This window comes from Lates calcarifer, linkage group LG13, assembly GCF_001640805.2.
Source record: "Lates calcarifer isolate ASB-BC8 linkage group LG13, TLL_Latcal_v3, whole genome shotgun sequence".
Taxonomy (NCBI): Eukaryota; Metazoa; Chordata; class Actinopteri; family Centropomidae; genus Lates; species Lates calcarifer.
Genome location: NC_066845.1, coordinates 10,522,600 through 10,538,007, shown reverse-complemented (window position 1 = coordinate 10,538,007; position 15,408 = coordinate 10,522,600). Strand labels below are relative to the sequence as shown.

The following is a 15,408-nucleotide window of genomic DNA, read 5'->3' as shown; positions in this document are numbered from 1 at the left end:
ATTTGGCTTCCCGTCACTGTTTGCATGACATCAGTGAATTACTTAAGTTACACACTCTTGTTCCTCCAGGCCTATATGACCGTGTATGTCTGTATAGTGAATGGTAGGCCCTGTGTGCCATATAAGCCTGTGGTGGGGAGGGGAGGGGGGTGCTGAGGCAGCAAAGATGTAATTTAGTGTTTGTTCGAGTGTGTATTGATGCTGGTATAAAGCATTTCAGCTTTTGTAAATGTACATGAAACCTGAGACTGCTATTTCCAGAGATGTGAAATGGAAAACCACTGCTGTATAACTACTGTAAACTTGTAAACATTTAAATGACAGAGGGACTAAAGAAGCGTCGTAAAACCCATCATTAGCGTGCCATGAAGCCTGTGGGGTGTTTTGACCTAATGATGATCCCAAATTAAAGACAGATCAGCTTTTGTCTGGACAGTTTTTGAGAGTGACCTGTAACACTTTTCAAACACTGGTTGGCAAGAACACAGGGACTCCTAGCTGCTTGTCTGTCAACACAGCAGCCTTCAGTCTGCAGTCCCTGGGTGTGGGCCGGCCCCTCTTCCCCTTCTTCTGCCGGTGAATTCTTGGCTGCCGTGCCTCCACTTTTGTTTTATTATCTGAGGACGTATCCTGTTTTGGATGTTACTATAGAGACCAAGAGAAACAAAAGAAAAAAAAAACTGAGTTATTTTTCAGATAATTTCCCACACTCCTGGACATACCCAGGTTGGCTACAATTACTCACCATTTATCCCAGACATGAGCATGCTTTTACCATCTCCTCCTTATCTTAAGTAGGTTTCTGGAGTGAAATAGTATGAACTGTGTAAGCCATAGACATTCTTTATATCCACTCAGGATCTGCACCGACTGTGTACCATGACATCCACTTACATCCCCATGTCTTTCAATTGGATACAAGGTGAAAAAGTTACCACTTATGTATCTACAATCTAAGCACAGGATCACACTCTCTGTGTACCTGAAATCACACGTGCAAACAAGGAGAAATGAAAAATAACTTCTTTCCTTTCTCAAGACAGCAGAAAGGCAGAGTTCCCCCTGATTGTATTAGTCAAATGTGCTGTGACATCACATGGATGTAATATAAGGCTCCCATTGCTTGTGCATTTGAGGGAGGACTGAGCATCACCAAACAACCAACAAAGAGCACTCTGTCGGTCCTGAGGGAGAGAGAGGGAGCGATCGACTCGGCTACAACGTCTAACTGGTAAGTGTCAGCTGCAACATATGATAGGAGATCAATATTATATCCATCGCACTGTAAGAGTAGCGAGCTGTCGTGAGCACGGCCTGTGGCGAGTGTGTTGTGTTGTACCAATCAGAGGTAAGGGCTGGTAGGAAAGATAGGTTCGCTGTTTTCCCAGATGCTGGAACTTTAGTTTGTGAGAGGTTCACTGGTTTGAATTCCTGTATGTCTGAGTATGTTTAGGCAGCAGAGCACATGGTGATCAAGTGATCAGCTTCGGGCATTCAGGGAGGATAAGATAGGATAATGGACCAGTTGTTAACAGGGACAGACTGCCTTAAGGGAAGGGGTTCCCCACACTGACTGACAGAGTAGGTGGAAGATAATCAATGAACGCACATTCCACTGTGGCTTTAACCTGACGAGCCCACATGATCTGAAGACAAGAAGAGAAAAGGCAGCTCCTCACCTTGTTTTGATGATGTCCTCACATGTTATCTTCTTATCATCTCTGCGCTCTCATAATGTCCCAGCATGCAAAAAAAAAAACATGTTTGTATCTTTGCCACACAGCTATGCCACCATTGTAGTGTGATAACATTAGCTCCCTTTTGCCGTGTGTCTGGCCAATGTGCAGGCCTGTCAGATGATAAGACAACAGCAGTCATATGCAGTCACACACAGACAGAGGGATGAGGCCATAGACAGGAAACAGACTCATGGTCCAGATCATTGTTCATTGTGCTTGGCCATCTTCTCTGCTTACTGCTGCAGTTTAGTGGGTGAAAACCTATTAAACAATTAGACAATCTCATGGAAAAGATGGTTTCTGCAGCATGTTTACATGGGTCTCACTATATACTCTGCTTTCTTTAACAATAACTTCTCACATTCATCGTCCTCCTGCTGCTACTAATACACTCACTATTATTCACCATCATCACCATAAACATTAAGATAATTATCATAAGAGCAGTAACCACAGTCAACAGCCCAGGATAATGCTGCTCAGTGAGGCCTAAATAAATACAAAACCATACTTAGATTAATGTGATGCAGGGCTTTCTGGATTTATTTATTTATTTGATTATTTATAATTCTGTGAAACATCAGTACAGTTTCACAACTTCCTCATACACGAAACATGTGGGAACATGAAAAGCCCGGACTGACTGGCGCCTAATCAATGAATTGGATCACATGAAACCAAATCAACAAAATAGATCTGACGCCAAGAAGTATGACAAAACAAGCTGAGTTTTAAAATGCGGGAAAAAGACATGCCGACAGGCTGTCATAAGACTTTGTGAACCTTCAGTACTAACAGAGAGGGATTAATCAATTTGTCAGACTCAGTGTTCCTTTTCTTCCCTGGCTCCTGTGATGCTCATCATCCCAAAACACTGATTACAGATGTCAAATGTCAACACTGTTATTCTAATGATGAATCGTCATGTCTTAAGTTTAAATGATAAATTCAATTTGCATGAGTGAAACATTACACAGAGTGTGTGAGGAAAATAATGCTGCACACATCACTTATCAGTCCAAAACAAAGGGTTCAAATTCACAATTCAGATTGTAGCAATATCTTGTGACTGTAATTTGTCTTAAAGTTGAGCCGGTGGGGACATTGCGAGTGCATGAATAACCCAACAGAGGGTATACTATAGCAGTTTAAGTCATAAGATACATTGATTCACCACTTCCATGAAAATGGCTCCTGTGTGACTGTGTGAATGAATTGTTTGCTACATGCTACATGGACTCTTCCCAAGGCTAAAACCATTTCTAATGTGTAGATTGTGATGTTAATCCCAGCTGTCTGCTCCTTTTTCCCCCTCTCCCAGTGTTACTCAACTGATCAGTCATGGTCCTCAGGCAAAAGAAAATACTTCTGTGTTGGCATTCCTACCACTTGTCATGATTTGGGAGGATTTGTTTTTTTTTGTTGTGAGGTTAACACCGCGTTGTTCTTCACAGACCAGTATGGGACAGAACCAGGACAAACCAGAAGGAGGAGAACAGGCCCTCGGCGAAGAATCAGAGGAGACGGGGCCGTGCCCTGACTCTGGAGGTGCAGGCAGTCAGGCAGGTGATGTCATGGAAGGAGGAAGCTCCTGCGAGGAGGAGGCTGGTAACAGCAGGGAAAATTCAGGAGAACCAGACGCTCGGGATCTGGACGGGAGCCCCGGCCAGGAGCCAACAACACCTTCTAGCGAGAAGCACATAAATTTGTGGGTGAGTCCTTTCGCTGCAAGGGAGGTGAGACAGGGAGGGGCTGCAGGAAAGGAGGGAGGAGACGGAGGCAGGATCGCTCCAGTGGTTCCACAGGAGACGGGCAAGAACCAAAAGAGTAGTGCGAGGATTGAGGAAAGAGCCACAGCGTACAAGTTGTGCAATCAAGCCAAGAGAGAGGGAAGGAAGACCGAGGAGGAGCTTCGAACATCCTCGAAGTTCAAGATGGAGAATCGGGATGAGGGAACCTTCCCACGTGAGGAGAAACAAGATGAAAACTTGTCAGTTGGAGTTTCACGTGAAAAGCATGACCTTGTTACCTCAGAGGATGTAAACTCTTTTGACAACACTGAAGATGGCCGTGTAATGATGAAGACTGGCAGATGTGGCGCTCATGCGGGAAGTGAGTCGCTGTCTGTTCAAGATCAGAATGAGACCATAATGGCTGAAGTTGAAGATATTATGCTCTGTGCAGGAACAGTGTGCTGCTTGAGTGAGAGGAAGGAACCGCCTCCAGCTCAACCCCAACATCCTTTGAAAAACAGTCTGCAGAAAGAGTCTCTATTAGACATGAGTGATACCATTCATTGTAGACCTCCAAAGGAGAGAACAGAGGATAACACAAAAGAGGAAACACTTACATACGAGGTGAGGCCACTGCTGAATGACTACTCTTCAAGAAAACCAAAGGTCACTGACACCGATGATCAAAGGGAGTCAGTGAGACTTTATCTGCAAACGGACACAATCAAAACAAACATGAATCAAAAGATAGACTCAGATTCATCATCAAGTCCAGTCTCACCCATTGAACCCAGTTCTATTTTGGAGAAGCTATTGAAGAGAAATAGAAAGGAGGCCACCCCAGCTCTTTCAAACATAAAAGAGGTTGACTTTGAAGACAAGAACACCATGGATGTCACGGTAGAGATGAACACAAATAAGATCCTTGACTGCGCGGCAATGGAGATATCCAGCGATAAGATAGATCAGTCAGAGTGTGACGTAAGTGGGATTTTACCCTCCTCCACAGATTCAAAAAAGAAACCATCTAAACCAAACCTTGTAACAAAGGATCACTGCATTGAGAACTTGGACGTGAAACATACAGACACTGCTGACGGTGCGGCCTCAGAAGGTCTTTGTATCAAGCCTGGAGTAAGTGGAAATGCAATGTGTGAGAGGGAACTTGCAAAATTACATTATTCCAAAACTGACCATCAGAGTTCAGAGAGGAACGCTGACACAACAGATGCCTCTGCAGATACAGGCCCCTCTAAAAACCTGTCCTCAGATAACTTGCAATCAGCTGTTTCACATGAAAGAATGTCATGTGACGTGAGTGGTGTGATCGCAGAGGAATCTGCACCTTCCTCAGTGTCTGATCCAAAGTCTCCACCCACAAAAAGTGATGGGCTAATTGCAGAGTCATGCCGTTTACTTACTGCTGAGAAGACAGGCACCAGTACTGCAAGACCACCTCTACAAATAAAGTCTGACAGTGAGAGTACAACTGATCCACAGTTGTCTGGCCCTGAGAGGGAAGATACTAAGTCTGTGAGGAGAAAGCAGGTGAAAAACTCCACAGAGGACACTGCTGTGCCAGCTGCGGATACTGGCCCAGTTTTTGCTGCAGAGGTCACAACCAGCATGAAGCAGGATCTTCATATGAAACTTAACACAGAAAACACAATACAGGACCAACCTCATAAAAAACCTGAGAATGAGAGAGATGACAGTGTCACAATGAGAGACAAATCCCAGAGCACTCCCAAATCTAGGCCTGTGTCAGAACTCATAAAGGAGACAATTCAATTGCACGAAAAGCTGCAGCACCAAGACCGGCCAAAGCCAGCTGAAGTCAAGTCTGATGAGCAGGGCCAGTCTGTGAAGGTGGCACAGATAAAGGCGGCTTTCGACTCACCTCAGAAATCCCCAGACAAGGCGATCGAGCGGAAACCATCGATGAGAAAAGGTAAGAACATTTAAATCTAGATAACTGCTATATATAAACTATAGGATTAAATACTTATAAACTGCTGGTTGTGTAGACAAAACACGCTGGGGATAACAGTGAGTCATTTGTGATTTAACAAACAATTAACCAATGAAGTATGCTTTCCTGGTTCATGGACTCTGAGATGTTGGGCTGCCAGAGACACCACAAATGCATCAACCCTAATCTACAAGACTGAAGGAGGGTGAAGAAAAATAGATTGGATGATGGGACACAGATGTTTTCTGCTGTCAAAAACCTGCATCACTCTGGATTTGTGAAATAACGCCATCTTGTGGTGCTGTAATACAATTGGGGTACATTGTGTTCTTCAGGAGAAATGAAATATATTTTCTATATTGTAAAATGATATCCAGAGCAGTGATAATGTATAAGCTTGTCCTATTGTTTCACTGTCTATAATATATTTACTGTTACAGCTGGGGCATTGGAAGCAGCCTTTTTTTGTAGGAAGTGGAATCTAGGAATCACTTTCTAACACAGAACAGCCTTATACACTTGTGTGCATATCCCTTATATTTAGAAACCATAAATTTACCACAATCGGTCATAATTTCACATGTATACATATAGCCACACACTATCAGTCCAATTATTGTTGTTTCATCCTGATTTATATGTTAAATTATGGATCCTCCTGGCTCATTAAATTGCCCCCAAATGCTGTAACATAAATTGGTAAGATGTTTTTGTCTGTCCCTCAAAGAAAGAACAACATAAATCCTATTAATTGATAAATAAATTGCCAAATGATGCTTTTCTAAAACGTTTGACCATGACATATAAGCAGATAATAATAGAAAGACAGTTAACAGATAATAGGGATGTCACATTAATATCACGGGAGATTAAAAGGCCTCAATAAACACAACATTGAGGGTGATTTTTTTGTGACTGGGAACCTGAAGAGGGGAGGCGTTGAGTCCTGCTCCCAATAAGTCACTCCGATTGGCCGTTGGAGCTGTCCGTCAAAGGCCGCTGATCCAGTCAGGGCTCGCCAAGCCAAAGGAGGGGGCGGGGTTAGTGTCGGAGTGGGGAAAGAGCACAGAGAGCGAGTGGTGTCAGCACAGCGGCGGCTCCGGCACAGTCAGGGAGGAATCAATTGGGATACGCGTTGGGCTGTGTTACATATATATCATTCGGTTTTCAGGAATACATTCATTTTCCTCTCAGAAGGTACGTTACATATTATGTGCTTTGTTTAAAGTGTTTCAAGTTGTTTTTTGGTTGCAGCGGACTTCGTTTGTCCACCTACAGCAATCCAGATAGGAAAGTGCATGCGCTAGCTAAAATGAATCAGGATATATTGTGAAGTGTTTTTAAGCTAGCACTGCACTAGCTTTCAACGGCAGTTAACTAACTGACAATGCCAGAAAAGTTTTGACCCATAACTGAAGAAAAACCTGTTTTTCAAACAATGGTTTTTGTTCCCTTTTGACGTTGGATGGGTTTCGTGGACAATTCACGACATGAAATGTGCTGTTGTACGTTATTGAGCGGGGTGGGGTAGCTAACCATGGTGCGGCAGGAAAAACTTATCTCCGGAACGATAGATTCACACAGACGGAGGTGCAGGCAGCACAACCGCGCCCTGGCCCCTGGCATCCTGTACTGGCATTAATATGATCTCTTCAGTCTGAAGAATTATCTCTGAATATCATAAAAATCCTAGATTTATCTCTTTCATGTATGCAGGCAGTTATTTATTATCAGGTTACCTCCTTTGATTTAAATCCACTATCCGCAATATCCATTCAGATGCCAGGTTAAGATTTGACCCACTAACACACTGGTAAGATAGATGGAAAAGGGTCATAGCTAAGAAGTGGTCGCTGCCTCCGTGCTTGCGACCACAAATGTTACTGCTTACTGCGTCCTCCACCGACCCTGCTTGTTTGGTGGTTATATATAAAACACGTGGAGATTTGTTGGCACGATTTAGGCAGAATCTGTGCATGTAATGCCTCATCCCTCTCTAGTAGTTAGTTATAGTCAGTTATGGCAGACAGAAAAACACCATGTTGCTGCACCTGACTGTATTCCTGCTTATAAATGGCGGAGTCCACCAGCTTCATGTTGACAGCTGTTTTTAATTACAGTCCATTCAAATGAACACAAGGGTTTGGTTTAATTATGTTCAAGTCAAATTGAGATATAGGGCATATTATTTACTTGTATGCATGACTCCTATTCAAAGGCACTTTTATTACCAGATTAGTTTGATCTGCCTCAATAATAAAAACCTTAATTATAAAATAATACATTTTATAATTAAGGTTTTCACAACTGGACCACATGTGTTGTAATTAAAATGGTTTGCACATTAATAAGTGCTTTGACAGGGATGTTTAATCCTGGAGTGTGTCACAAAGAGGGCTGTGACAAAGAGTGAAGATTATTTTCATTACTGACTGAACTGTCTGTTATTTATTTATTTATTTTTATTTGTTATAGTCTATTAAAAGTGAAAATGAAATGAAGATGATGCCTCGAAATGTCCCAGTTTGTCCAACAGTCTAGTCTAGAGTCCATACATATGCATTTCACAATGACATAAAATGAAAAGAAAAGAAAAGCAGCAAAGCTTCATATTTGGGTAGCTGGAAACAGAGAATTTGGCATTTTTGGTCATTTTCTTCTTCTCAGCTTAGCTGATTAATTGTTTCAGTCCTACTCACAGGTATTATGAATTTGGCTCAGTAGTGCCTTGGGTCTGCAAGTAATGTGATTCTCAAATACCAACACCATTCTGTTTGGAAATTGATCCAAAACTGAAGGTTGTAGGGAGATCATTAAAGACTTGATGGCACTCCCCACCTCACTTGGCAGTCATAAGAAGTCTCTGAAGTCGAGCCTAGTGGGTGATGATCCAAATAGTCTTCTGTGTGACCCCTCTGTCTGTATGCCACCACTAGCTCATTTGCTAGCTCATGACAATAGGGCAGTTTGATTTGTAATGGTTGTGGTTGGTGTGCCAGAAGGGCAGCATGATTTGCATATTTGGCCCCTGTCTTGAACTAGGTTACTTAGCTCCCATATGTAATCAGCTTTGGAGATGAAGGAATTTCCCTCGGCGAGTCTAGCTATAGGATGCAGAGCGGGTGAAGGCTGACGGGGCGACCCTGGGGTCGACAGTCAGCAGCACTACAGCTGTGTTTGGGCTTGTTACCAATTCCAGACGCATCAACCTCTGCCGGTTGTGCCGCAGTACAAGGTCTTTAGAAGTGCGTAGCTTGCCTTCCTATGGCTGGGCTGAGAGAGGAAGTGGGTCAGGAAGCAGAGGGAAACTAAGCGTGAGATGTGAGGGAGTGTTTGGTTCCTATCAGCTGTGGCAAGGCGCTCTTGTGTGGGCTGTGGTGAACTCTTGAGTGCATTTTTAACATTTTGAATTGGTTTCAGGAAGATCAGGAAGATTTATATCCAATATCCAGCATATCTATTATGTTTATTTCATCAGTGTTGAGTGAAGTCTGGCTAAGTCCAGCTGTTCCCTGTTGGCCATCTCAAGCCACTGTTCATTATTGTGCTGAAGTTGTTTGGACTGAGGAACATTAGCCATTAGGTAGGAAGTAGCTCAGTTGTAGTTTTATATCCCCTTGTTACAGTTAGCTCTTATATCACCCTGCTCAGCCACTGCTGAGATTACATTCTTTTAACATGTCTGACATACCTCAGTTTGTGTCCAGTCCTGTCTGTGCAAGATGCTACCTCACTGCCCTCTTTCATGAGGACTTTCTGCCAGAAACTTTCAGAATGAAATACACATCCAGTAAATTTAACTGACTTGATTTTGATATTTTAGGTTGATTTCTTTCTCCCACACAAGATGTATGCTAGACAGGTGGGAAGAAACATCTCATTATCTAACCACCTGCTTGGTATATTAGTGTGTGTGTTTTTTTGGACCAGCCTATTAGATGAAGCGGATAACATGGCTAGATCTGTGCTGCTGATTGTTTACACAGTAGAAAACATATACTGACAGAGCCCACTACCACTAGATTGATTGCAGAGACATCTTCATTTAATAATCCCATATCATATTAAATGCATATAAATATAGCATCTTTGGGCTTGTTACTTCATTAAGTCGTCCTCATTTCTTTTTACATGTTGAATAATCTAAATTATCTGTTGACATCATTTTGCTAGTTTTGCTTAGAATCTCAGTCATAAATTAAGTTCAGGTGCCCTCTCTGTTTTGTTGAACTCCTCTTTTAGCTTTGTAACACTTTGTAGCTTAGCAATTCTTGCAAATGCACGTAGACTAATACTGTTTCTTCCACTGGTCATTCCCAACACAGCTGACAACATCTGTTGAAATGGAGCAGTGGTTTGTGCTTTGCTCACTGGGGGAGGGGGAAGTAGCTGATCAGGAAGAGGAAGGATCATGCTTTGTACTCTAAGGCTGTAATATTTAGGAGTTCAGCTTTTTTTAGATTTGAGAAATAAGCAGATTTTGGCTTTTGTTCTCTTTTCCTTAGGTCTGTTTTCACAACAGTCTTACAGGAAAGGTGCTTAAAAAACCTCAGGCAGATGTTATATGTTTGATTTGTATGGTGGCATGTACAAAAGTAACCCCACACACAAACACTCATAAAAACTAGAGCTTTTCCTGTTGTGAGTAATTTTATGGGATTTTAATGCGGCCTCTTTTTAAACCTTGACTTTTAAGTAGGATAAGAAGTTTAGGATTTAGCCTTTTAAGTCTCACAGCAGAGAAAGTGATAGAGAGTTGGAAAAGGGGCTAGTGCTTGAGTACAGTTCAAGGCGTGCTCAGCTGCCTCACACTAAACAGACATTTTCTGACACGTTTATGCTTCCCATGTCTGAATCTAAGGAGTCTGTTTTTCCTGTTTTGGAATGAGGAAGTTGGCAAAACCCTAATAATTTGCCCTCTGGTGTTGCGATTCTTTCAGAAATGTCTGACACACTTCATGCTATTGATACATGTACGTAACCTTTATCTAGTGTGAGGAATTTGATTGGAGCTGGTGATTGGTTCTGTCTGAGTTTCTGTCTGAGCTGGACTTTCAGCCACATTGCTCTTGTGTCTGCAAATCTCATTTCCTCTACAAAGTATAAAAGAATACAATAGCATTCCTTGAAACAGTGGTGCATAATGTATTGCGTTCCAGTTGCATTTAAACTGAGCAGACCGCAGACTGCGTGGTCACTTGGGGTTGGAGAGAGGTGAAAAAACAACACCTTATCTCATTGTTGCAAAAAGCACTGGAATGTAGCTGGAATCTGATTACAATGGTGGTCCGTGGCCTTGGTTACAGGAAGGGGATTTAGGTGGCGTCTCATGCGGTCTTGGTGACAAAAGGCAAAAGGCAGCCAGTGTATGGAGAGCACTGAGGCGACATCGCTGGTGTGTGTGTGTGTAGTGGGGGCGAGGGGTGACAGGGGATAGCAAAGTGTGGGAAAGAAAAATATGTGAGCATCATTGGCTGTCATGTTTCTAATGTTACAATATGAAACATTCTGATGATAATATGCCAATAATTTAGAGTTTGTATACATTTATCACCTGCTATACCCCCCTACCCTCCACCCCACCACCCCGTGACCTGGGCTGTGGCTTCCAATATGATGCTAGTAGTCACACTGCAGGGAAGTCGGCAATAACAACAATGATGAAAAGCACCAACAACCAAAGGAACTGCTAAACTAAACATGTAGAAGATAAGACCTGTTGAGAAACATGGTTGAGCCTTGTTTTATTTGCAGATTGTGTTTATCCACAGAGGACTTAATGCATGCCAGTGAGCCCTCGACCACATGCCATTTTCAAGATAAACGGCTCCAGATGAGACAGACTGTTGGGTTGTGATGAATTTGACAAATGAGATAATAGACTAACACAAGAATACACGTCTGCTTTGTAGTCATATGATGCTTATTGTAGTTTTAAGTGTCTTTGCACATGTAGCAGCTGCTATGTTTGTGTATTTTCTAGTGCCGAAAGTCTAGTGTAGTTAAACAGTGGTGGACTGAAAATCTGTGGTTTCAGTCTGTTACCAAGATAAAATACCATCCTTTCTTCCTATAATCTCAAAATTCTTATTTGTTTTTTTTACTTAATGTCTGTTTGGGAAGTGGCTGTATGTTAAGGTTGTGGGAGGACTACTGGGCTTTTGCTGCCTAGTTAGAATCAACCTGTCATGAAAAACAGGCCAATTTTCTGTCACCATTACAGTTGATACCCTTTCAGATCAGCAACTAGAAAGAACCATATCAGAAATATTTGTACAGGTCATGTTTGATGATAGATGCTCGCTGAGAAGTGATAGAGATACTTTCATATGCATATATTGTAGTAGACACTAGTACAGACAGTGTACAGTAGTTTTCTAAAATAACTGCACTGAGAACACTGTCTAGGCTTTGTCATAATTCTGCTCTAATTCTGCTGCCCCTCCCTCTCTTACATCAGCTCATCCTGATTTGTGGCTGGGATTTTCATGTTATGTCACATCTCACCAAGCAAGCACACAATGAAAACACAGAACATCAGAGACAGTTTTGCACCCTAACAACACAGTGGCGAAAATATACAAAGGCTGTCTGTAAAGTTTTCATTGACAAACACTGCTCACTTTTGTTTTTACATTGCCCATTGTCCAGAATAAGCTATTACCTCTGGGTTTTGGCAGTGAGTTTTAATCCAGGTTAGGCTGGTTATCTGCTGTAGCAGGGATCTGATTGTCCAAGTGTTGTAGGTAAGCAGTTTAGTAAATGTCATCCTTGTCCAGAGTTTTCTCTTGGAAGTGAAGACCAAGGTTTGTCTTCTGAGATAAATTGCTTTACAATTGGTGTGTCTTTATTATCAGGGTGGGGCAATAATATGTAATAATATTATTGTGCAAGAGCCCTGTCAATGAAAAAACAGTTCAAGTGCAAATAGCTGTTGACAGAATGGGGTGGCCCCATGTTTTAATTGGAATGTGTGAACATAATTGAATGTGGCAGGAAGAGGCAGCATTAAATGTCTCCCGTCTCAGAGGATGTGCCATAATATTTCATGTTTATGCACATGCTCCAAAATCTATATGCAGTTGCTTCCCAAAGGGTGGATGCCCCAGTTTTAAGGACTTCTGATGACTCAGTAGCACAAAATAAGGGGAGAAATGTAGATTTTCCCCGATCATGGTCACCTTCAAGTGCTTCATTGATCTTGGTGTTGAGTTACTGAGATGCATCTTGGATCATGTGGCAGAAAAAAGTGTTTTTTTTTCTTCCAGTAATAACAAATGTTTTAGGAATCACATTCTGGCACCCAGGCCAAACATGAGCCTTTGCTAAGCTTTCTTTTTTTACTTGTTTCCTCTCTGTAGCAGTTTTGCAGTCTTATGTCAGAGCAAAACAATTTCCCTTTGGTTTAATGGAGGGCAGCAGTTTATAGTGTAAGTCGGAGGTGGAGATGAGAGGGAAACCCTCCATGGCCTAACACTGTGAGATCAAACATGAGCATGAAAGGCCTAAATTCTTCTATTATCACCATCGTTTTCATGCAGTTTCCTAAAGTGTAGGATTGTCTTTTATTTGATAGTGCTGACAAATGACAAGACTGCAATCTACAGCACTCTCAGCACGTTTCCTCAACAGAGTTGTCAGATGTAAGGATGCCAAAATCTGTGTCATACTGGTCCCACTTCCTGTTGGCCATTTCCTCAGGCTGTGGGGCCCTCCTTCTGTCTCTGTACATCAGGGTCAGCTCTGCTGGCTCAGGAGGCAATAAGGTACATAGCTCTCCTTTCATCTTATTTGCCCAACAGATACTTGGGGTCATTTTGCTTGAATTAGGGCTGGATCAGTGAGCTGTAAATCTCAGGAGATTGTCACAGACTAGCAAAGCACTCCCCCAAGGTGTGTCTCTATGTCTCTGGTTTATGTCTGAGGCTGTTAGACTGGTGCCAACCCTCCACTGCCTCCCCTGCTGACATCATCACATGCAAATGTAATGATCATTATGACAATGATGTTTGGGAATGGGGACGGGTCATAAAAACTGAATATTAAATGACTGTGTGCTTCACGGAATGAGGAAAACCTATGCTCTAATAGTTGCTTTTTTCCATAGATATTGTACCCTTTGCATTGAGACTGTTTTTACTATTAGTTCCCAGGATTTTTCTGGAAGCCACAGGAGTCTAACAGGAAGTGGCTCGTTTGGAGAGGGCCTCTGCTAGTTTCAAGCAGAATGACCCTGCCCTCCTGGTTCCTGTGTGCTGTCCTTTAAATCCCACCTCTTTCCACAAAACCCTCTGACCAAGCTTTTCAGCAAGTATATTCAGTGTAGTATAGTGGAGATTTTAAAACTGCCCAGAATCATTTAGACGCAAACATTTTTAAATAGAACCGTCGTGTCAATTTTCTGCTTTTTTTGAAATCGAAAATTACATTACTTCCAGTAAGGTGATTCACTTCATCTGAGCTATAGCTGCTTTTCCTCTCCTCTCACACCTGAGCCAGGTTCTGCTTTGCCTCACCTATTTTATTTACCATTGTTTGGCATTTTATTTACAAAACAATCAACTGATTGATCTGGCAGATTAATCAGTGAAAAAAATTGGTAGCTGTTGCCTTAGTTACCACCATGTACCCAGGCTCCACAAGCATTTATTCGCTGCCTCGGGGCTCTTTGTAGACTTTCTTGTTTCAGGCTCAGCTCATCAGGTGAAAAGTAAGGGATAATGACATTCTTACATAAGAGTGCTGTTGGATAAGGGAGTTTTTGGTTTGGCATTTGCCCCTGGCAGAGTTGGAAACTACCTTTGCGAGAGAGGGAGGTGAGATTTGTTTGAAACCATGGAGGAAGTTCTGCATGGGAGGCTTAAAACAAGTCCTGTCATGTATAGCTCTGAAGTCTGATTTCAGAAAATGATTTCACCTCTGTGTTAAGCCTGAAATCATCAGCATAAAAACTTGAATCTAATTTGAGTCCTATTCCAGGACTTGAGCAGTATAGTAGTTGTTTTATGTGCAGGTGCCATGCTCCTGACATAAATGTAGCCATTGCCACATGGGAAATTCGAAAATGTCAGTTTTCTAAAAATAAATGCTCTCTCTTCACAAGTAAACCCCAATGTTATTTTTTTCTCCTCTGTCTTACCAAATGTATCAATGGGAATGGCTATTAAATCTAACCATAGTGAGCTTCTTGTGACTAAGAAATGGTGATTTGGTCCTGGAAAGGATTATCAGGATACACCACCACCACACAACAAAGCTTACTCACCAAGATCCAGCATTGCATAATCAGCTGTAACCCCACCCAGTTTGCTCTGACCTGCAGCGTGTACACTGATACAGCCCAACCCTCACCATAAACCTTTCATACCCAGCGTCTGCAATCTAGGTTATCCAAGACGACTTTTACATGTTGTACCAAAAAAACACAGTCATTGAATGACAAGTCAGTCTGGTGAACATTGATTCAGCTTTGGTAGTGTTTTGGTAGTTATTGAAAATATTTTAAACTTTTCAGGAAACTGTAAGAAAATGATATTCACAGGACTAATCAATGTCTTTTTTTTCTGCAACATAGGACATTTTTAGGTATTCTTCTGAGCATACTGGGCAGAACTAGCCCCAGGTTGTTGTCTTCAGAGTGGTTTCTTATTACAACAGTAATGATATTGAACATTTCCTGCTGTTTGTAGAGCTAAAGGATAGTATGACTGGGGATCTTTTTGTAAGCCCAGACTAACCTCAAGAATGCAGTGATTGTTTTGTCTGGGCTAGTCACACTATTGTGGTGATAAAACAACACATTTTATAAAGCTCTCCTGCTTAAAACAATGTACTGCTCTGCTCCAAATTAACAGAGCCAAGCGCAGCGGGACAGTTTCACTGCTCGTTCTGTATTAAAAATGGGGAAGGCTCAGTAATATTTACTAGGTGCAATTAGAAAGCTCAGACTATAATCAGAATCAGG

The 15,408-nt window shown here is 42.0% G+C and overlaps 1 protein-coding gene across 1 annotated transcript in view; it reads left to right on the top strand.

Annotated features, from left to right (window-relative positions):
- The first annotated feature begins 6,481 nt into the window (after positions 1-6,481).
- The window catches only part of coro1ca (coronin, actin binding protein, 1Ca), a 33,735-nt gene continuing 24,808 nt past the window's right edge, over positions 6,482-15,408 (top strand). Inside the window, exon 1 of the mRNA XM_018668872.2 lies at positions 6,482-6,641. The gene's annotated coding sequence lies outside the window, so the exon portion shown is untranslated. The remainder of the gene's footprint in view (positions 6,642-15,408) is intronic.